The sequence below is a fragment of the Phyllobates terribilis genome, unplaced genomic scaffold, assembly GCF_046119375.1.
Source record: "Phyllobates terribilis strain yellow unplaced genomic scaffold, ASM4611937v1 Scaffold_2__4_contigs__length_985480577, whole genome shotgun sequence".
NCBI lineage: Eukaryota > Metazoa > Chordata > Amphibia > Anura > Dendrobatidae > Phyllobates > Phyllobates terribilis.
Genome location: NW_027362762.1, coordinates 111,032,344 through 111,057,089, shown reverse-complemented (window position 1 = coordinate 111,057,089; position 24,746 = coordinate 111,032,344). Strand labels below are relative to the sequence as shown.

General features: G+C 44.4%; 1 protein-coding gene across 1 annotated transcript in view; it reads right to left on the bottom strand.

Moving 5' to 3' along the window:
* Positions 1 to 24,746, bottom strand: part of B3GLCT (beta 3-glucosyltransferase) — a 506,218-nt gene that overhangs the window by 358,970 nt on the left and 122,502 nt on the right. The gene's annotated exons all lie outside the window — the stretch shown is intronic.

Below are 24,746 nucleotides of genomic sequence, written 5' to 3'. Positions count from 1 at the left end.
AGTAGCTTGATGCACCTCGAGGTAATAGCAAAGAACGTGTGAAAGGAGAACAGGTAGGCAGTGGAAAAGGTTCTTGGTTTTCAGTCCATATTCTTGAATTGTCTGTTTTAGATCATCTATTTTAGCCCTCTAATGTCGGTGTACATAGAATATATATCTATACTCCTGTATATATAAATGGTTATTTTTATCTCTAAAAGGGTCAGTCCGATCTTACTACCTATCGAAATCAGCCAAGCGCTCTAGATTGAAAGGTCGGTGGAATAAGGTTACCTAAACAACACGCTTGAAGGTTAGTCCCGTCTCTGCCCTATATAGGCCAGACGGAAATAACTACTTCTAGGTCCCGGTGTTCAAATGCTGCGTTGTGAAAACAGCATAGCTCAGCTGTGCTATGCGTAACACCCATAGAAATAAATGTGAGTTAGTAAAGGGCACCGCGAGCTCACCGGATGTCATGATTTGTAGCCTTTGCTTCCTATTGAATCCATACCCCGCTTTGTGTGCATACTCTGATGAGAGCTGTGCACTTTAGTCTCCTGAGCCGTCCAGTGCTCGGGAGTCTATTGACAGGTAAATAACCCCCCACCCCTGACGCGCTTTGATGTACTATTATGCCGGGAAGTGTGTCATGGTGTATGAAGCGGGTTCAGGAGCTGAGCCCGCCCACACAGTGCAGACGTTGTCTATATTACACAGCTGGCTTTCACCTTTATTAGTGCTACCACTGTTCACTACTGTTCAACTCTTAAATGCCGCTGTCAATCACTGCATTTAAGCGCTGCAATCCACCTGGCAGTTCGTTTGTACAGTCTCCCATCCCCCCAGCAATCGGCCTGGGGCTGCCGAGTTGAAGGCTCTCATCCCAGTCATGCAATTTCTTCTGTGAAGTCCAATCGCAGTCTGAGCGTCATAGAAGACATTGATTTTTTTGCGATATGCAGAAACACTGTAGCATCACATGTTTAAGTCCCCTAAGGAAACTTTAATATTAAAGGGGTTGTCCAGTTTCCAGTCACTCAGTCCACTTTATGGACGCTGTAATACTATTTACAATTTTATGTTTTGCTTATATAGCGCAATCATATTCAGCAGCACTTCACAGAAATTATCATCTCTGTCCCCATTGAGGCTCACAATCTAAATTTCCCTATCAGTATGTCTTTGTATTGTGGGAAGAAACTTGAGAACCTGGAGGAAACCCACGCAAACACGGGGAGAACATACAAACTCCTTGCAGATGTTGATCTTTGTGGGATACCAAATATGTTTATTTCTTACATTTCTTTATTTTCATCTTTTTAATATTGTTAAAAAAAAATGTTTACTTTTCTATTAAAGGGGTTGTCTTGTCTTTTGATGTCTGCATCCTTACAGCTTGTACACAGCACACTGTCATGATTCTCCAGCGTTGCCAGTGAGACTGGGCTACTTGCATACTTACGGCCACATTCCAACTAGACATGTTTCGGCAACACTCAATTCACTTGTATTGCGAGAGGTCGAGAACGTCTAGTCGGCAGGTGACTGCATGTATGTACATCAGGTGACCACCCACTCTCACCGGCAACATCAGAGAATCGTGACACGAGCTGTAAGGATTCAGACACCTGCAGTCTTCAAAAGACCGGACAACCACTTTAAGAGAAAAACAAAAAAAGTTTTAACAATATTAATAAAATGAACATAAAGAAATGTAAAAAAAGAAAGAAAAGATATATATTTGTTATTGAAGCGTCTTTAAAAGTCTCAACAGGGTAAGAGCCTTTGATACTAAGGCTACGCATGTTTTAGGCAAGCATTTATATTTTCTACTGGATACCATTGTTTGCAATTGTGCAGCCAACTGCATTTTCTAAACAGGGATATCCAGTAGAAACAGAATTGTATGATTTAAACAAACTTTTGTTTTTCTGCATTGGATTCTTATGGTGATAGATGCCACTAGGTGTTAACATATTTCCAAGTGCATATTTTAAATGCATGCCAAAACCTCAGTGTGAACACAGCCTTAGCGACTCTCCACTCTAGCACATAAATCATGGTCTTAGGTAGTGGTAACACTTCTATGATGTCACTAATCATTAACAGGGAATATGGGAAGGGGTTGTATAAATGTTACAGCTCCTAATATGAACTCCTACAGGGTTAATATGACATGCCATCTGCAAGAGGACTGACAGATGTAAACTCTATGACAGGCAACTGTACCCGAGTGTTACATCTTTATTTCTCTTTTTACTTATGTTTTATATCTAATGACCAATCTCTGTTCTTGCCTTTAGTCTTGTCCTGGTTGTTGATTCAAGGCCGCTCTGACTCAAATGCGGGATTCATAACAAAGTGTTTAGAAACATTATTCATTACAGCTCTGTATAGCTCTGGTGGGCAAAGCCAGGAGGTTATATAATGCTAATCCTGCAAGAAACATCAAGGGCGTTCAGAAAAAAAAATCAATACTCACTATTCAATATGGGCCCAAATGGCTTTGTTCGTTCTTTTGAATAGCAGCCAACTAGAATGCAATCTGTTGCAATGATGTCCTCATTAGATAAATATCTCATATATTGAATTTTTGCAGATCATGGTCGGTTAATAGTCAATGCAAACATTAAAGAAAAAGCAAAAAAAAAAACAATGAAAATAGCAAGGATCCTAATGTTCTCACCTCACCATGTCACCAGTTTTTTTTTTTGTCCAGAAAAGAAGGACTTGGCATCATTCTTATGGTCATACCCCAAGTTTTTCCAGGTGAAGCCGCTTCAGCACACCCGCTGGCGGTGGGTTTCGCTCTATACTGAAGAATGAGCAGGTCACTTCTTTTAACCTCTTCCTGAACCTTTAATTAGTTACATGAAGTGACATAGCACAGAACATGTGCACAGCAATGTTGTTTTGACATTGCTGTGCACCATATTCATTTTATGGGGCACTTTTTCAGGCGGATTCTAGACTGATGTCCACCTAAAAAGACGCCGTAGTCACTTACCTTAGTTGGCTTTGTTTCCCCAAACACTTTCATGATCTTTGGGTCAACTGCCCATCCACTTGTTTGCTGGTTCTTTCTCATAAAGGAGAAGCAATCTGAGCAATGGGGATAGGACCACCAAGGGCTGATCATTCACTACCAAGGAGCTTCTTAACATCTGCATAGTCCAACTTTGTGAAATGGCTTCTTAAAGGGGTTGTCCAGGTTTTAAATTTGATCACACCAAAGGTTTGCGATGGTAGAAAGCAACAAAAGAGCTATACACACCCTCCCCAGGTCCGATGATGACAAAAAGATGTAATACCAAACTACTTCTCTAAACTTCTTATTCTAGTGGTCCTTGGTTATTTTTTATGTCTAAATTATGCAAAAAACATCTGATAAAGTAACAGGAAGGCTGAGGGTAGACTCATGAATAGACAAGTATCTCAACCCTACTGAGCTTGGGTTCAGGAAAAAAAATACAAGCAAGCCCTGGGAAAAGCTACAAACGTTATACACAACACACAGGTTCCCCTATGGTGATTCAGTTCTGGATCTACATCACAGAATCATGGATGTTTGATTACCCAGAAACCTGCTGCAATCTAGTCCTTGCAGATGTCCAGTCTCCCCCAATTTATGATGGTCATACCGCCGTCTTCTCTCGTGTCCTCTGCTTATAATCCATCATGGACACTTGTAATCGTCCTCCTTCTACATCTGTTCACTGCAGAGACGATCCAGTACTTCTAACTCCACAAGCTCCAACATTATTGGCATTTACACCTCAACTTCCAAATGACCTTTTACGCACCTGTCATTTAATTATTGCATTTACGTGTGGGACGGTTGCCCTTTATCTAGCCCTTCTCTAATGCAAAAATACTAAAACAAATTATTTGGGACATAGTCTGTGTGTTTGGAGGGAGAAGGCCTCCTGTGTGCTGTCTCCAGACCGAGCCAGGATACTGGACGGTACCCAGCCTGTGTGCCCACAGGCCTGGCTAAGCAGAGACTTGCTTAAAGGACATTTCGCTTTGTTTGCCTCTTTATATTCCTTTTATTTTTTTTGGTTTATGAAGTAATAAACCGACATGGACTTTTAAAGGAACATGCTTCCTGTTTGACACCCATCGCACCCTGCAAAAGATACACTGTATATCAATTTATATTTTGTTTTTTTTTTCTTTATTTTTGCGGTTATCTTTTTTTTTTCATTGGGGTCAGGCAGGGAAAGACTTTCTTACAGGTACTTGTTTAGGTGGGCAGGAGGGTTCCTAGCAAGCAGTATGACTCTTTGGATCTAGGGGGGGGGGGGTCTCTCTGGAAAACAATGATTAGGACAGTCCTTTGGGCATTATCCATGTAAGCAATCTCTGGAGGTCGCTTGTTATCACAGCCCTCTCTTAACAGAAACTTCTACACACACAGCTACAACTGTTAATATATTACACAGAGTGCACAATTATTAGGTGAGAATTTTGACCATATCATCATTTGTATGCAGATTTTCCACCTCCGCTCTGTATGAACTTGAATGCTTATTGGATGAAGCAGATCAGGTGATGTGTATTTGTATAATGGGAGGGTGCGGCCTAAAGATACAACACCCTTTATTAAGGTGTGCAGAATTATTAGGCAGCATGTTTTCCTCAGGCAAAACGAGCCAAAAAAGAAATTTAAATTACTCCGAGAAGTGAAAAATTGTTACAAATCTTACAGGGTGCAACACTCTTTACATTACTAAGATATTGGAATGTGATCACAGAACCATCAAAACTTTTGTTGTAAATAGTCAACAGGTGCAAAAAATGGAATAGAAATAGACAGTTCACCCATGTGACGAAGATCAATGCAGAGAAAACTTGAGGTGCCACAAAAAGTGGAAATAGGAAAAATCCCTGAATCCACATCTTCATAAAATCACCCTTTTTTAGAAAAATATTTAAAAAAATTAAAAAGTCACAAGTCCGTAACCACTTGAGTACAAGCAAGCGGGTTTCAGACTGTTGTCTTTAGTCATAGCACTTTGGGGGGGGGGGAATTTTTCGGGGGGCTAAAAATCATGATTGTAATTGAATTTCACCTCATGCCGAGTTAACGGAGAATCTATCATTCAGCTTTTATTTAGTTTTTCGGCTTTTTTCTGAACTCCTCTGAGCCGATTTGTGACCGCAACAAACATGAAAGTTGAGCGGAACTTTGTGATTATAAATCAGCCAAGAGGAGCTCAGAGAAAGAAATATAAATGACTTAGAAATTCTCCAGACAGAACGAGCTGACTGACAGGTTCTTAGTTAATTCATGCTGCAGCCAGCAATATTTTTTTTTAAGAGAAACCTACTTGCAAAAAGGATATTAAGCCAAAAAAATATACATTTCAGTAAAAAAAAAAAAAAATTGTCCCTGAAGGTATCCATATTCGTTAACTGTACAGAAGGTTGCCAAAGCTAATACAAAGTAATTGACTGCGTCAGTAGAATGACTTGGTAAAGAAAGATTCTCGGCCCCTGAACAGAGAGAGAGGAACGTCTCCATCACTGATCGAAAACAAATATCGAAAATAGTGAGAAAATTAACAAATCTCTTGGTTAAATCTATTTTTATTAAACAATTAGGCTTTAAGCGTTAGAGATTGCACTACTCATTTTACAGTTTGTCATAAAGTACTAGTTAACTTTTAATGCAGACGGTTCAGGATTTTTACTTGCTGTCTTCTACATAATATTCCTGCTTTTACAAATTACAGAAATAATCTTATCAATACTGCAAATTGGTAACATGGAGAAGAAAAGTGATAAATTATTTAGGCTAGAGTTACACGGCAACTTTTCCTGCGCCAGCCGTTACAAGACCAAAGCTTGATCGGTGCCTCTGCTACATTGCGGCACTATAGAAGTGAATGGGGTCGTATTGTGACACCTACACAACTAGGACAAGCAAGTGGCAAAAGTACAACTGAGTTTGGATGAAAAGGAACCTCATATGAATGATCTCTGGAGGATTTACTGTTGGCGGACACAGGACTTATGGTACCGTTCACTTTTTCTTCTCTGGAGAATCATCCATACAGTTGAACCAATCAGTCTGAAGGGTGGGGAAAGCACGGGCGAGGGAGGGGCGAGAAAGGGCGGGCGAGGGGGGGGGAAAGCACGGGCGAGGGAGGGGCGAGAAAGGGCGGGCGAGAAAGGGCGGGCGAGAAAGGGCGGGAGAAAGCACGGGCGAGGGAGGGGCGAGAAAGGGCGGGCGAGGGGGGGGGGGGAAAGGGCGGGCGAGGGGGGGGGGAAAGGGCGGGCGAGGGGGGGGGAAGGGCGGGCGAGGGGGGGGAGAAAGGGCGGGAGAAAGCACGGGCGAGGGAGGGGCGAGAAAGGGCGGGCGAGGGGGGGGGGGAAAGGGCGGGCGAGGGGGGGGGAAGGGCGGGCGAGGGGGGGGAGAAAGGGCGGGGGGGAGAAAGGGCGGGTGAGGGGGCGAGGGGGGGGGAAGGGCGGGCGAGGGGGGGGGGGGAAGGGCGGGCGAGGGGAGGGCGGGCGAGGGGGGGAGAAAGGGCGGGCGAGGGGGGGGAGAAAGGGCGGGCGAGGGGGGGAGAAAGGGCGGGTGAGGGGGGGGAAAGGGCGGGCGAGGGGGGGAAAAGGGCGGGCGAGGGGGGGAAAGGGCGGGCGAGGGGGGGAAAGGGCGGGCGAGGGGGGGAAAAGGGCGGGCGAGGGGGGGAGAAAGGGTGGGCGAGGGGGGGAGAAAGGGCGGGCGAGGGGGGGAGAAAGGGCGGGCGAGGGGGGGAGAAAGGGCGGGCGAGGGGGGGGGGGAGTAGGCAAGGGGGAGAAAGGGTGGGCAAGGGAAGGGGAAAAAGGGAGGGGGAAAAAGGGCGGGCAAGGAGGGGAGAGAGCGGGCAAGGGAGGGGGAAAAGCAGGCAAAGGGGAGAAAGGGTGGGAAAGGGAGGGGGAAAAGCAGGCAAAGGGGAGAAAGGGTGGGAAAGGGAGGGGGAAAAAGGGCGGGCAAGGAGGGGAGAGAGCAGGCAAGGGAGGGGAAAAAGCAGGCAAGGGGGAGAAAGGGCGGGCAAGGAGGGGAGAGCGGGCAATGGGAGGAGGAAAAGCGGGCAAGGGGGAGAAAGGGCGGGCAAGGAGAGGAGAGAGCGGGCAAGGGAGGGGGAAAAGCGGGCAAGGGGGAGAAAGGGCAGGCAAAGGAGGGGGAAAAGCGGGCAAGAGTGGGCAAGGGAGGGGGGAAAAGCGGGCAAGGGGAAGAAGGGGCGGGCAAGGGACGGGGAAAAGCGGGCAAGGGGGAGAAAGGGAGGGCAAGGAGGGGAGAGAGCGGGCAAGGGAGGGGGAAAAGCGGGCAAGGGGGAGAAAGGGCGGGCAAAGGAGGGGGAAAAGCGGGCAAGAGTGGGCAAGGGAGGGGGAAAAGCGGGCAAGGGGAAGAAGGGGCGGGCAAGGGAGGGGGAAAAGCGGGCAAGGGGGAGAAAGGGAGGGCAAGGAGGGGAGAGAGCGGGCAAGTGGGAGGACGCTGTGTTCAAGCACTTGGCACTAGGCTGTTACAACAAAAATAACAGAAAAGCTGAATTTTTCGAGATGCCATACGTTAATAAGTAGCATGTTCATTTAGAAGAACTCTATCAAGAAAACAGATAACATGCTGGTAGTCAGTAATCTATACGCCGCACATTTTAGAAACCAGATTAATCGTAAATCCAGACACATCCGCTATGTCTGAAGTCCCCTTCACCATAAATTCACATAGAAGTGTCTTAATGTATTTTGTCAATAGACAGCCGGCAGGTATTTATTGATAAGATAGGACAGTGACCATGTAAGCCCGGGATGAGAAATGAGGAGCTAATCTAGAGTTTAACTTACAAAGGAAATAAATATAGAAAGCTGATGAATAATCGGAACCTCTCCCAAATAAATACAAAGTAAGCAAAACAATTATTTACAGGTCAGTGGAGTCTGAATACATGCTCTATCAGATCTACCAGCCGTTAACTATACAGCTCCCTGCCGTAGCCAAATTGTTCTGACATGTGCCAGTCATTCATGGTCCATTATGAATTTGAATCCTAGTCCACAAGACTGAAAGTCACTAACAGAAGGGTCTTAACCGCTAGATTCCCCTACCTAATCGACAAGTGATGTCTTTCAAAGAGTTGTCCACCTTTGGGGTAACAATTTTTGTCTTAAACGCATGTATTTTTGAATCAAAATCATTTTTGACCAAAAAGAAAAAAAAAAAGCTGGCACTACTACCACACCCAATTCAAAAGAAAGATGAGACCGAACAAAAAATATTCAGTTTATAGTCACCATATCTTGCGGTGCTCAGCTTAAAACATGTATTAAATCGTGGGTTTCAGAGGAAAGCGAGTGAAGCGGCACTCACCACCAGCAATTTCATTAAAATGTACTTTATTTCAGTTGCAGACAGACATGAATGAAATGAGCAACGGAAGTTTCGCGTGAGTACATGCTTCTTCTGGCTAACAGAAGTGCAAGCCGGAAGAAGCGTGTTCTCACGCGAAACGACCGCTGCTCATTTCATTCATGTCTGTCTGCAACTGAAATAAAGTGCATTTTATTGACATTGCTGGTGGAGAGTGCCGCTTCTCTCGCTTTCCTCTGAAACTCGTGATTTTTGCAATTGGGTTCCATTAAAAATTTTGCACCTTTTGACTTCTATAGCCTCCGTATTAGACAGTCTATTGCAGAATGGGTTAAATGAGCATCAGTCAGTGAGCTCATACTGACAGTCCAATGGTAGAGTATGTAACTGTCTTTTTCTAAGCTCCCGTCAACTAATTTATGGCCACAGACCACATTAAAGTTGAATCTACAGTGAAACAAAAAGTGCCTGTAAAAGTCAAATGGTGGCAAATTTTTAATGAAACCGAATTGCAAAAATTAGGATACACAGTAATCACTAATAGCAACATCATTTATTTTAAATTTCTAACACATAAAATCAGATATTGACTATATAATACTATGGGTTAAAATGATAACGGTACTAAGTAGAGACGGTTAAGATTTTGTTGTAACCAATTGTCTACTGATGAGGATAGTATGGTCTTCCACTTTATATAGGATGTGGAATTGCATGCCTTCAGACATTTTTTTTTTTAATACTACAAAATTCACCTGTACTTATAATGTTATTTCTCAACAGGCAGCAATAAGTCCCCTTGTCACTCATCACAAAACCAACTGATTGCATTATTAAATAATTATGCTAAACTGAGAAGGCAGGTGTACTTACTTTGAAAATCCATGTCAAAATGTCCGCATTATTGTTTTGTTGGATTTTTTTGTTGTTGTATTTTAAGTTTTTTAAATTTGAAAATTGACATTTTACTAGTCCAGCTGGAATTAATCTCGTTAATCGTGCATTTTAGTATAAGGTAGGAAAACTTTCCACATCCATGTTGAATGGCTGTATAATGCTTTCTAAAAGTACACCAGTCTCACCTGGTCACATCTATCTATTTAATAATGAACTTGGGCCCACCTTCATCCTGCAAAAACCCTATGGGACCGATGCTAATTGCCCCATACAAAGTGTACCGAATTATTAGGCAAGTGAATATTTTGACCAAATCATAATTTTTATGCAGATTTTCCAATGCCAAGCTGTATAAAATTGAATGCTTACTGGATGAAACAGATGAGGTGATGTGTATTTGTGTAATGAGGGGAGTGAGGCCTGAGGATACAATACCCTTCATCTAGGTGTGCAGAATTATTAGGCAGCATGTTTTCCTCAGGTAAAAATGGGCAAAAAAAGATTTGAACATTAACTGCCAAAAATTGGAGAAGAATGAATCGTGAAGCGACCAGGAAGCCATTATCCTCCAGTGCTGTCATATTCCAGAACGGCAGTCTCCCTGGAGGCCCAGAAGTACAAGGTGTCTAGTGCTCAGAGACATGGCCGAGGTAAGGAAGGCTGAAACCGACCACAACTGAGCAAGACACAGAAGTACAAGGTGTTCAGAAACATGGCTGAGGTAAGGAGGCTGAAACCGACCACAACTGAGCAAGACACAGAAGTACAAGGTGTTCAGTGCTCAGAGACATGGCCAAGGTAAGGAAGGCTGAAACCGACCACAACTGAGCAAGACACAGAAGTACAAGGTGTTCAGAAACATGGCTGAGGTAAGGAGGCTGAAACCGACCACAACTGAGCAAGACACAGAAGTACGAGGAGTTCAGTGCTCAGAGAGATGGCCGAGGTAAGAAGGCTGAAACCCAACCACCACTGAACAAGACACAGAAGTACAAGGTGCTCAGAGACATGGCCAAGGTAAGGAAGGCTGAAACCAACCACCACTGAACAAGACGCAGAAGTACAAGGTGCTCAGAGACATGGCCAAGGTAAGGAAGCTGAAACCGACCACCACTGAGCAAGACACAGAAGTAAAGGTGTTCAGTGCTCAGAGACCTGGCCGGGGTAAGGAAGCTGAAACCGACCACCACTGAGCAAGACACAGAAGTACAAGGTGTTCAGTGCTCAGAGACATGGCTGAGGTAATGGAGGCTGAAACCGACCACCACTGAACAAGACACAGAAGTACAAGGTGTACAGTGCTCAGCAACATGGCTGAGGTAAGGAAGGCTGAAACCGACCACAACTGAGCAAGACACAGAAGTACAAGGTGTACAGTGCTCAGCAACATGGCCGAGGTAAGGAGGCTGAAACCGAACGACCACTGAGCAAGACACAGAAGTACAAGGTGTTCAGTGCTTAGAGACACATGGCCGAGGTAAGGATGCTGAAACCGACCACAACTGAGCAAGACACAGAAGTACAAGGTGTTCAGTGCTCAGAGACACATGGCCGAGGTAAGGAAGGCTGAGCCCGACCACCACTGAACAAGACACAGAAGTACAAGGTGCTCAGAAACATGGCCGAGGTAAGGAGGCTGAAACCGACCACCACTGAACAAGACACAGAAGTACAAGGTGTTCAGTGCTCAGAGACATGGCTGAGGTAAGGAGGGCTGAAACCGACCACCACTGAACAAGACACAGAAGTATAAGGTGTTCAGTGCTCAGAGAGATGGCCGAGGTAAGGAGGCTGAAACCGACCACCACTGAACAAGACACAGAAGTACAAGGTGCTCAGAAACATGGCCGAGGTAAGGAAGGCTGAAACCAACCACCACTGAGCAAGACACAGAAGTACAAGGTGTTCAGTGCTCAGAGACATGGCCGAGGTAAGTAAGGCTGAAACCGACCACCACTGAACAAGACAGAGAAGTACAAGGTGTTCAGTGCTCAGAGACATGGCCGAGGTAAGGAAGGTGGAAACCGACCACAACTGAGCAAGACACAGAAGTACAAGGTGTTCAGTGCTCAGAGACATGGCCAAGGTAAGGAAGGCTGAGCCCGACCACCACTGAGCAAGACACAGAAGTACAAGGTGTTCAGTGCTCAGAGACATGGCTGAGGTAAGGGGGCTGAAACCAACCACCACTGAGCAAGACACAGAAGTACAAGGTGTTCAGTGCTCAGAGACATGGCTGAGGTAAGGGGGCTGAAACCGACCACCACTGAGCAAGAAACAGAAGTACAAGGTGTTCAGTGCTCAGAGACATGGCCGAGGTAAGGAAGCTGAAACCGACCCCCACTGAGCAAGACACAGAAGTACAAGGTGTTCAGTGCTCAGAGACATGGCCGAGGTAAGGAAGGCTGAAACCCGACCACCACTGAGCAAGAAACAGAAGTACAAGGTGTTCAGTGCTCAGAGACATGGCCGAGGTAAGGAAGGCTGAAACCAACCACCACTGAACAAGACACAAAAGTACAAGGTGCTCAGAAACATGGCCGAGGTAAGGAAGCTGAAACCGACCCCCACTGAGCAAGACACAGAAGTACAAGGTGTTCAGTGCTCAGAGACATGGCCGAGGTAAGGAAGCTGAAACCGACCCCCACTGAGCAAGACACAGAAGTACAAGGTGTTCAGTGCTCAGAGACATGGCCGAGGTAAGGAAGGCTGAAACCCGACCACCACTGAGCAAGAAACAGAAGTACAAGGTGTTCAGTGCTCAGAGACATGGCCGAGGTAAGGAAGGCTGAAACCAACCACCACTGAGCAAGACACAGAAGTACAAGGTGTTCAGTGCTCAGAGACATGGCCGAGGTAAGGAAGGATGAAACCAACCACCACTGAACAAGACACAAAAGTAGAAACATCAAGACTGGGCTAAGAATATCTGAAGACAGATTTTTCAAAAGTAATAAGCTGGCAGCAGAGCGGTGTCACTATGCAATGATGAAGAGACTAGCGCCGCCCTTGCAAGTGACGCCATTGGTCTCTGCTGCGACTTACTACTATTAGTCTAAACCGGCAACAGACCGGACGCTGCGCTCATCGCACAGGGAGACACGCAGGGACAGAGCAGGAACCAGCCCCTGAAACGAGACACTGATGACGCTTTGTTTCAGAGAGGGGCTGTGACAGTGACTGCAGCCTCTGCCCCCTGATGATGCCTCTTTTGAATATCCCAGAATGCACTGGGATACTCAAACGAATCGTCATCAGACTGGAAATAGGAAAAAAAAATACAAAAGCCGTTAGTTTAGTTTACGGAACGGTAGGGAATTTTTAAAGCAAGTATATTAGAAAATAACTTAGATTATGGGACTAAATAGATAGGGAGTTGGAAGAAAATTGCTTTGCCTTTGGACCACCCTTTTAAAAGATGAACGAATAATGACACAGCCCTTGCTCAGCTGACCTAAACCCTATTGAGAACTTGTGGCCTTTCTTAAACGGGAGATTTGTGGTGAAGGAAAACAGTCACCTCTCTGAACAACGTCTTGGAGGCTGTGGTTGGTGCGGTCCAAAAATTGACCAGCAACAGATTAAGTAACTGACAGACTTCATGTATGGCGCATAAGACTGTTACAGAAAAGAAGGGCGGCTGTAGTGATCACTGATATTTTTTGGAAATGTCAAATGTATTTTTGCACATTGAGTTGGCTGGTTATTCTTACTTTCACAGATTAAAACAAAGAATTGAGATGGAATATTATAGAGTAATTCTGCACACAGATAATTATTCTCTTAAGAAAGACAAAGCCTCACTCTTAGGCTATGGTCACACGTTGCGTTTTTGCTGCTTTTTTATGCAAATTGAAAGCTGTGTTTTACAGTACCAGCAAAAGCTCTGAGATTTCAGAAATATTATGCAGGCATCATTTTTTTTTTCCTGACTGAACTTGAAAACTGCAGCATGTCACTCCTTTCAGCGTCTTTTCACCCATTATTATTATTAATATAGCGTCATTGATTCCATGGTGCTGTACATAAGAAGGGGTTACATACAAAATACAGATATCACTTACAGTAACAAATAAAACAATGATAGACTGGTACAGAGGGAAGAGGACCCTGCCCTTGCGGGCTGACATTCTACAGGAAGGGGGAAGGAGACAGTAAGTTGGGGGGTTGCAGTAGCTCCGGAGTTGGTGAGGCACAGGTCCGGTGTTTGTAAGGCGGAAGCTCTGGTGGTGGTAAGGAGGCAGCGTGGTCCTGGCAGGCTGTAAGTTTTCTTGAAGAGATGGGTTTTCAGGTTCCGTCTGAAGGATCCGAATGTGAAGGCTAACCGGACTTGTTGAGGCACAGAATTCCAGAGGATGGGGGATATTCGGGAGAAGTCTTGGAGGCAATTGGGTGAGGAAAGAATAAGTGTGGAGGAGAGGAGGAGGTCATTGGCGGACCGGTGATCACATAAGGGAATATAACGGGAGATTAGCTCAGAAAGTTTATGGATGGCTTTGTAGGTCAGTGTTAGTAGTTTGAACTGGATACGCTGGGCAATTGGGAGGCAGTGAAGGGATTTGCAGAGGGGGTAGCAGAGGAGTAGCGAGGAGAGAGATGAACTAGTCGGGCGGCAGAGTTAAGGACAGACTGGAGAGGTGCAAGAGTGTTAGCAGGTAGGCCACAGAGGATGCTGCAGAAGTCGAGGCGGGAGATGATGAGGGCATGCACAAGCAGTTTAGTAGATTGAGGGTTGAGGAAAGGACAGATTCTGGAAATATTTTTGAGCTGGAGGCGACAGGAGGTGGCGAGGGCTTGGATGTGAGGTTTGAAGGACAGAGCAAAGTCGAGGGTTACACCGAGGCAGCGGATTTCTGGTACACAGGAAAGACTGATGTCATTTATTGTGATAGATAGGTCAGATGGGGAAGATATGCGAGATAGAGAAAAGACGATGAGTTCAGATTTGTCCACATTGAGCTTGAGGAAGCGAGAGGAGAAGGAGGATATGGCTGATAGACATGCTGGGATTCTGGACAGCAGAGAGGTGACATCTGGGCCAGAGAGATAGATCTGGGTGTCATCAGCGTACAGGTGGTACTGGAAACCATGGGACTTTATGAGCTGTCCCAGGCCATCGGTATGGATGGAGAATAGTAGGGAACCTAGGACGGAGTCTTGAGGGACTCGAACAGAGAGAGGGCAAGATGAGGAGGGAGTGTGGGAGTGGGAGATGCTAAATGTGTGGTTGGAAAGGTATGAGGAGATCTAAGATAGGGCAAGGTCTTTGACCTCAAAGGAAAAGAGGATCTGTAGTAGGAAGCAGTGGTTAACTGTGTCGAAGGCAAAGGACAGGTCTAGAAGGAGGAGTATGGAGAATTGTCTGCCAGATTTGGCTGTAAGTAGGTCATTAGTAATTTTGGTAAGGGCAGTTTCGGTGGAATGGTGGGGACGGAAGCCAGATTGTTGGTTGTCAAGAGAGAGTTAGATGAGAGCTAAGAGGAAAGTTCAGCGTGAACATGCTGCTCAAGGAGTTTGGAGGCAAATGGAAGCAGTGATATGGGGCGATAGCTGGACAAAGGGGTTGGGTCGAGGGATAGCTTTTTGAGGATGGGCGTAGATGGGTAGTGCAAAAATGCAGCAAAATGCAGGTATCAGGTTTTGCTGCGTTTTTGCTGCAGAAAACTCAGGAACAACAGGTACTAAACTGTACCAGCATGAAAAATGTCGCAAAACCTGCTTCTTTACTGCCAAGAAAGCAGGTTTGCCTGCAGATAAGAATGAAGCAAAAGAGAAACGTGTGAACATAGCCTTGCTTTCATAAATATACAGGTTTCAGGATTATTAAACTTTCCAATAGACCGACAGCACTGTAGTGATTTAATAATAGCATTAATCATCAAAATGACAAAATTTTCCTAATAATTGTGGACACAGTGTATATTAGGGGAAAAATTCCTGCCTGACTGCACATATGGCAATCAGACTAGTTCCCTGGATCAACGTCCCATCAGAGAATCTAGCACCCATAACCTGTAATTATATATATACCGTACCTTTCGGACTATAAGATGCACTTTTTTCCTGCAAAATTTTGGAGGAAAATGGGGGGCGCGTCATAGTCCGAATGTTGGGGGGTGTATATATTATATATAATAGATATACAGTACAGACCAAAAGTTTGGACACACATTATCATTTTAAGATTTTTATGTATTTTCATGACTATGGAAATTGTACATTCACACTGAAGGCATCAAGACTATGAATTAACACATGTGGAATTATATACTTAAAAAAGTGTGAAACAACTGAAAATATGTCTTATATTCTAGGTTCTTCAAAGTAGCCACATTTTGCTTTGATGACTGTTTTGCACACTCTTGGCATTCTCTTGATGAGCTTCAAGAGGTAGTCACTGGAAATGGTCTTCCAACAATCTTGAAGGAGTTCCCAGAGATGCTTAGCACTTGTTGGCCCTTTTGCCTTCACTTTGTGGTCCAGCTCACCCCAAACCATCTCGATTGGGTTCAGGTCTAGTGACTGTGGAGGCCAGGTCATCTGGCGTAGCACCCCATCACTCTCCTTCTTGGTCAAGTGATGGAAGTGTGTTTGGGGTCATTGTCCTGTTGAAAAATAAATGATGGTCCAATTAAATGCAAACCGGATGGAATAGCATGCCGCTGCAAGATGCTGTGGTAGCCATGCTGGCTCAGTATGCCTTCAATTTTGAATACATCTCCAACAGTGTCACCAGCAAAGCACCCCCACACCATCACATCTCCTCCTCCATGCTTCATGGTGGGAACCAGGCATGTAGAGTCCATCCGTTCACCTTTTCTGCGTTGCACAAAGACACTGTGGTTGGAACTAAAGATCTCAAATTTGGACTCATCAGACCAAAGCACAGATTTCCACTGGTCTAATGTCCATTCCTTGTGTTCTTTAGCCCAAACAAGTCTCTTCTGCTTGTTGCCTGTCCTTAGCAGTCGTTTCCTAGCAGCTTTTTTACCATGCAGGCCTGCTGCACAAAGTCTCCTCTTAACAGTTGTTGTAGAGATGTGTCTGCTGCTAGAACTCTGTGCGGCATTGACCTGGTCTCTAATCTGAGCTGCTGTTAACCTGCGATTTCTGAGGCTGGTGACTCGGATAAACTTATCCTCAGAAGCAGAGGTGACTCTTGGTCTTCCTTTCCTGGGGTGGTCCTCATGTGAGCCAGTTTCTTTGTAGTGCTTGATGGTTTTTGCAACTGCACTTGGGGACACTTTCAATATTTGCCCAAGTTTTCGCACTGACTGACCTTCATTTCGTAAAGTAATGATGGCCACTCATTTTTCTTTACTTAGCTGCTTTTTTCTTGCCATAATACAAATTCTAACAGTCTATTCAGTAGGACTATCAGCTGTGTATCCACCTGACTTCTGCACAACACAACTGATGGTCCGAACCCCATTCATAAGGCAAAAAATCCCACTTATTAAACCTGACAGGGCACACCTGTGAAGTGAAAACCATTTCCGGTGACTACCTCTTGAAGCTCATCAAGAGAATGTCAAGAGTGTGCAAAGCAGTCATCAAAGCAAAAGGTGGCTACTTTGAAGAACCTAGAATATAAGACATATTTTCAGTTGTTTCACACTTTTTTGTTAAGTATATAATTCCACATGTGTTAATTCATAGTTTTGATGCCTTCAGTGTGAATGTACAATTTTCAAAGTCATGAAAATAAAGAAAAATCTTTAAATGAGAAGGTGTGTCCAAACTTTTGGTCTGTACTGTATATATATATATATATACATATATACAGTACAGACCAAAAAGATTGGGCACACCTTCTCATTTAAAGGTTTTTCTGTATTTTCATGACTTTGAAAATTGTACATTCACACTGAAGGCATCAAAACTATGAATTAACACATGTGGAATTATATACTTAACAAAAAAGTGTGAATAACTGAAAATATGTCTTATATTCTAGGTTCTTCAAAGTAGCCACCTTTTGCTTTGATGACTGCTTTGCACACTCTTGGCATTCTCTTGATGAGCTTCAAGAGGTAGTCACTGGAAATGGTCTTCCAATAATCTTGAAGGAGTTCCCAGAGATGCTTAGCACTTGTTGGCCCTTTTGCCTTCACTCTGCGGTCCAGCTCACCCCAAACCATCTCGATTGGGTTCAGGTCTGGTGACTGTGGAGGCCAGGTCATCTGGCGTAGCACCCCATCACTCTCCTTCTTGGTCAAAAAGCCCTTACACAGCCTGGTGGTGTGTTTGGGGTCATTGTCCTGTTGAAAAATAAATGATGGTCCAACTAAATGCAAACCGGATGGAATAGCATGCCGCTGCAAGATGCTGTGGTAGCCATGCTGGTTCAGTATGCCTTCAATTTTGAATAAATCCCCAACAATGTCACCAGCAAAGCACCCCCACACCATCACACCTCCTCCTCCATGCTTCACGGTGGGAACCAGACATGTAGAGTCCATCCGTTCACCTTTTCTGCGTCGCACAAAGACACAGTGGTTGGAGCCAAAGATCTCAAATTTGGACTCATCAGACCAAAGCACAGATTTCCACTGGTCTAATGTCCATTTCTTGTGTTCTTTAGCCCAAACAAGTCTCTTCTGCTTGTTGCCTGTCCTTATCAGTGGTTTCCTAGCAGCTATTTTACCATGAAAGCCTGCTGCACAAAGTCTCCTCTTAACAGTTATTGAAGAGATGTGTCTGCTGCTAGAACTCTGTGTGGCATTGACCTGGTCTCTAATCTGAGATGCTGTTAACCTGTGATTTCTGAGGCTGGTGACTCGGATAAACTTATCCTCAGAAGCAGAGGTGACTCTTGGTCTTCCCTTCCTGGGGCGGTCCTCATGTGAGCCAGTTTCTTTGTAGAGCTTGATGGTTTTTGCAACTGCACTTGGGGACACTTTCAAAGTTTGCCCAATTTTTCGGACTGACTGACCTTCATTTCTTAAAGTAATGATGGCCACTCGTTTTTCTTTACTTAGAATTTGTATTATGGCAAGAAAAAAGCAGCTAACAGTCTATTCAGTAGGACTATCAGCTGTGTATCCACCTGACTTCTGTACAACACAACTGATGGTCACAACCCCATTTAAAAGGCAAGAAATCCCACTTATGAAACCTGACAGGGCACACCTGTGAAGTGAAAACCATTTCCGGTGACTACCTCTTGAAGCTCATCAAGAGAATGCCAAGAGTGTGCAAAGCAGTCATCAAAGCAAAAGGTGGCTACTTTGAAGAACCTAGAATATAAGACATATTTTCAGTTGTTTCACACTTTTTTGTTAAGTATATAATTCCACATGTGTTAATTCATAGTTTTGATGCCTTCAGTGTGAATGTACAATTTTCAAAGTCATGAAAATACAGAAAAACCTTTAAATGAGAAGGTGTGCCCAAACTTTTTGGTCTGTACTCTATATATGTATATATATATATATATATATATATATATATATATATATATATATATATATATATATATATATATATATCTATTATATATAATATATACACCCCCCAACATTCGGACTATGACGCGCCCCCCATTTTCCTCCAAAATTTTGCAGGAAAAAAGTGCATCTTATAGTCCGAAAGGTACGGTATATATATAATTACAGGTTATGGGTGCTAGATTCTCTGATGGGACGTTGATCCAGGGAACTAGTCTGATTGCCATATGTGCAGTCAGGCAGGAATTTTTCCCCTAATATACACTGTGTCCACAATTATTAGGAAAATTTTGTCATTTTGATGATTAATGCTATTATTAAACCACTACAGTGCTGTCGGTCTATTGGAAAGTTTAATAATCCTGAAACCTGTATATTTATGAAAGCAAGGCTATGCTCACACGTTTCTCTTTTGCTTCATTCTTATCTGCAGGCAAACCTGCTTTCTTGGCAGTAAAGAAGCAGGTTTTGCGACATTTTTCATGCTGGTACAGTTTAGTACCTGTTGTTCCTGAGTTTTCTGCAGCAAAAACGCAGCAAAACCTGATACCTGCATTTTGCTGCATTTTTGCACTACCCATCTACGCCCATCCTCAAAAAGCTATCCCTCGACCCAACCCCTTTGTCCAGCTATCGCCCCATATCACTGCTTCCATTTGCCTCCAAACTCCTTGAGCAGCATGTTCACGCTGAACTTTCCTCTTAGCTCTCATCTAACTCTCTCTTGACAACCAACAATCTGGCTTCCGTCCCCACCATTCCACCGAAACTGCCCTTACCAAAATTACTAATGACCTACTTACAGCCAAATCTGGCAGACAATTCTCCATACTCCTCCTTCTAGACCTGTCCTTTGCCTTCGACACAGTTAACCACTGCTTCCTACTACAGATCCTCTTTTCCTTTGAGGTCAAAGACCTTGCCCTATCTTAGATCTCCTCATACCTTTCCAACCACACATTTAGCATCTCCCACTCCCACACTCCCTCCTCATCTTGCCCTCTCTCTGTTCGAGTCCCTCAAGACTCCGTCCTAGGTTCCCTACTATTCTCCATCCATACCTATGGCCTGGGACAGCTCATAAAGTCCCATGGTTTCCAGTACCACCTGTACGCTGATGACACCCAGATCTATCTCTCTGGCCCAGATGTCACCTCTCTGCTGTCCAGAATCCCAGCATGTCTATCAGCCATATCCTCCTTCTCCTCTCGCTTCCTCAAGCTCAATGTGGACAAATCTGAACTCATCGTCTTTTCTCTATCTCGCATATCTTCCCCATCTGACCTATCTATCACAATAAATGACATCTGTCTTTCCTGTGTACCAGAAATCCGCTGCCTCGGTGTAACCCTCGACTTTGCTCTGTCCTTCAAACCTCACATCCAAGCCCTCGCCACCTCCTGTCGCCTCCAGCTCAAAAATATTTCCAGAATCTGTCCTTTCCTCAACCCTCAATCTACTAAACTGCTTGTGCATGCCCTCATCATCTCCCGCCTCGACTTCTGCAGCATCCTCTGTGGCCTACCTGCTAACACTCTTGCACCTCTCCAGTCTGTCCTTAACTCTGCCGCCCGACTAGTTCATCTCTCTCCTCGCTACTCCTCTGCTACCCCCTCTGCAAATCCCTTCACTGCCTCCCAATTGCCCAGCGTATCCAGTTCAAACTACTAACACTGACCTACAAAGCCATCCATAAACTTTCTGAGCTAATCTCCCGTTATATTCCCTTATGTGATCACCGGTCCGCCAATGACCTCCTCCTCTCCTCCACATTTATTCTTTCCTCACCCAATTGCCTCCAAGACTTCTCCCGAATATCCCCCATCCTCTGGAATTCTGTGCCTCAACAAGTCCGGTTAGCCTTCACATTCGGATCCTTCAGACGGAACCTGAAAACCCATCTCTTCAAGAAAACTTACAGCCTGCCAGGACCACGCTGCCTCCTTACCACCACCAGAGCTTCCGCCTTACAAACACCGGACCTGTGCCTCACCAACTCCGGAGCTACTGCAACCCCCCAACTTACTGTCTCCTTCCCCCTTCCCCACACACACAAACACACACACACACACACTGTGTGGGGTGAGCGGTAGAAGCAGAGGAGCGGGGCACAGGAGGCAGCAGCCGCCTGCTGCAGCCTACACTGTCCCCGCTGCTAAAGAAAATTAATAGTCACTGCTCCCCACGCCCATGGGAATGGGGAGCACTGAATATTCATGCTCCTTAATAGCGACACACAGTGTATCCGCAGCGCACGGCTTCTGCTGCTGCCAGGTGATCGCATGTTCCCGCCATTAAAGGGCATGAATATTCATGCCCTTTAATAGTGGGCACACGTGATCGCCCGGCAGCAGCAGAAGCCGCGCTGCGGCTACGCTGTGTGCCGGCTATTAAGGAGCATGAAGTCACTGCTCCCCGCGCACACAGTCCTGGCGTGGGGAGCAGTGACTTCCGGCAGCTGATCTCACCTTGTGAGTCGCGCATGGCAGTGACGCCATGCGGGGCTCACATGGCGAGATCAGTGTGGGCAGAAAGGAAGCAGCGCTGGAGAGAGAAGAGAGGTGAGTAGGAGTGTTTATTTTTTTTATATGCAGCGTGATGGGGATTAGGGGGGACCACGCATACTAGAATAAGGATGAGGGGGGCATACATACCAGGACAATAATGAGGGGGCCATACATACCAGGATATGGATGAGGGGGCCATATATACCAGGATCTGGATGAGGGGGCCATACATACGAGGATAAGTATGAAGGGGTCATACATACCAGGATAAGGATGAGGGGGATCATACATACCAGCATACGGATGAGAGGGCAATGAATACCAGGATAGGAATTAGGGGTTCCATGCACACCAGGATAGGGATGGTGGGTGCCATGCATACCAGGATAGGTATGAGGGGTGCCATGCATACCAGGATAGGGATGAGGGGTGCCATGCATACCAGGATAGGGATGAGGAGTGCCATGCATACCAGGATAGGTATGAGGGGTGACATGCATACCAGGATAGGTATGAGGGGTGCCATGCATACCAGGATAGATATGAGGGGTGCCATGCATACCAGGATAGGGATGAGGGGTGCCATGCATACCAGGATAGGGATGAGGGGTGCCATGCATACCAGGATAGGGATGAGGAGTGCCATGCATACCAGGATAGGGATGAGGAGTGCCATGCATACCAGGATAGGGATGAGGGGTGCCATGCATACCAGGATAGGGATGAGGGGTGCCATGCATACCAGCATCGGGATGAGGGGTGCCATGAATACCAGGATAGGGATGAGGGATGCCATACATACCAGGATAGGGATGAGGGGTGCCATACATACCAGGATAGGGATGAGGGGTGCCATGCATACCAGGATGAAGGGGTGCCATGTATACCAGGATGGGGATGGGGGCCACGTATAATAGGAAGGGGATATTATCAGAATTGGGGGACATTACCCCTATACCAGTGTCAGCAGCAGACCTCCTCCCCCTTAACAGTGCATCGTGCCCACATTTTTTTGCTTACTTTTTTTTTCTATTTTCCTCCTCTAAAACCTAGGTGCGTCTTATGGTCCGGTGCATCTAGTCCGAAAAATACGTTATTCAATTTTTTTTATTTTTTTTAAGAGAGGCAAACCTCCTTGTACTTTTTTTTAGTGAATCAACCATCACAAGTTTGTCTGGTGTCACATCCTCTTTCAGATGTGTAACATAAAATATTATTTGTTCTAATCTCATGACCAATAAGACATTCTGTCAAAGAACAACTTTCTATGAAACCATCATTTCTGAGCAAAATCATCATCAATGTTATTGCAGGGATACAGCATGATCAGTAATGCCCACAAAAAGTTGCAGCTTGCCATATGTTACGTCCCCAATGAGTTGTGCTTCTAAAGCTGGATAAATGCAAAAATTGTTAATCGGAAAAGAACAAAGTTTTTTATTGACTGTCATAAACATGAAGAATTTCCATTTCTTGCCACTTATCAAGGATTGGATTTTGCCTTTGCCATTTCAGAGCTGCTTTGTCCCCCATCTTGGCATTTTGATGGCCATTATTTATAGGCTGAGCCACACGACTTATGCATGTACCTTGAGCTAGTCAAGGCTGTATATATAAACAATCCCGCTTTTATAAAAAGGACACATTCCCTTGTATTTCTAGCCTTAAATGAACAGTTTTGCTATTATAAAAAGGCAATCAAGCACAAAACATATAAATTCTACATTAAATGGGTTTACCCACGAACAAAGTTAATTTTAAAGTTTATCTTGGAATAATAATTTCCATAATTGGATGTGTTTAAAAAAATGTTCCGGTCCCGAAATATTCTTATAAATGTGCCCCTGCTGTGTACTGTGTAATGGATGTTTCTGACCGTGCAGGAACATGGTCTGATCATACCACAGCTCCAGGGCAGGGGAGGAAGCAAAAGAGTATACAGACATTACAGCACAGGATCACAGCTGATCCAGTTGTGGAAATTATTATTATTCCAAGAGTATTGATTAAAATGAACTTTGTTCATGGGAAAACCCCTTTAAGCATTCTCGTGCAGGAAAATCTGTTATTGCATCTAGGGTTATATATTAGAACTTTCGATAAAAGACACCAATAAAGATAAAATATGGTACTCATCTGCATCCACTACCAAGAGAGCCCCGCCTACAGTGGATTCTCCATTATTGTATTGCACCCTACACTACGGAAGCCTGTCATAGCAATGGCCTATGCTTTTTCTATGGAGGCAATCCGTGCATCTGAGGAAGGTCAATGCACAGGTCTTCAGACAGCTCACTGGTTTTACCCATCATGAGATGTTTCTTGTGTGGCACCTTGGTAATGAGACACCTTTTTATAGGCCAACAGTATGCTTTGCAACAATAAGGTTGCGAAGGTCTTGAGACAGCCCACTGGTTTTACCCATTATGTGAAGTTTCTTGTGTGGCACCTCGGTGATGAGACACCTTTTTATAGGCCATCAGTTGAATCCGCTGATATTATTCTTCACTAAGTAGCAGGATTGCTTTCTAATTACTGATAGATATCAGCGGGTGTCATAACTTTCATGGCTTTCTGCACCTCTCTTTCTTCAGGCGTTTGGTACTTTTTCCTTGTGTCATTTCTCATTATTACACATAACTTAATTTATGGACATCTATGGCTTGATTTCTTTGCTTGGGTGGGTTGTTACTGACATCTGATGAGAATGTCATGTCAATAGCACCTTTAGAAATATATTTACTTGGAAGATTAGTGACGTATTTAATACTTATTTCACCTGCTGTATATGGTGATCATATAAATGCATTTAGGTTCTCAATTAGAGACATCTCCTTTGGACAAGAGGACTGAGGAGTTTGCAAAGAAATGTACATAAATAGACTAGAGTAAGTAAACTCAATACGGGCACCATTGATGCTAATATAGGGTAACTGTTCTAGGTAGTAATAACACTATATGCCCATTCATGTCAAGGTAATATTGTGATTTTACGCTTACTAATGGCCATCTTTGCTTTTTATCAATATTAAAGTAAATGTTATGTAAACTCCTATAGGACTAGACTTTTATAAGGTAAAGAAGGGTTGACTATTCAATTAAAGGTGGCTACAATAATCGTAAGATATTTTTTTTTGAGGTTTTCAGAATATAGAAATCACGTTTTCATTGCAGGGTTTGCTCGGTAGAACACGGGTTTCATTTGGCATTTTAGAAGATATTCAGAAAAACAATTTTCAGTTCAACAAAAATAGTGGTATGCTTTAAGGATCATAATAGTACAAGATATAGATCAGCAAATAAACCGCTGTAGGGAATCTCATAATGGGGTGACCTGCTGCATTGTACGGCGCTGTATCATTGCTCTCTGGTTATTTGATTCATACAAGAAATTTCATTCTGATTTTGTACCTATTTGACCAGAGGGAATTTCAAGCGGCTTACACAATTCTAATATATAGAGAGATTGTTTGACAGCAAGGTTGTTTTTTGTTTTTTTGTTTTCTTTTTCTGTTTTCAGGAGAAAGCAAATTTAAAGCTCCTTCATTTTTTTTC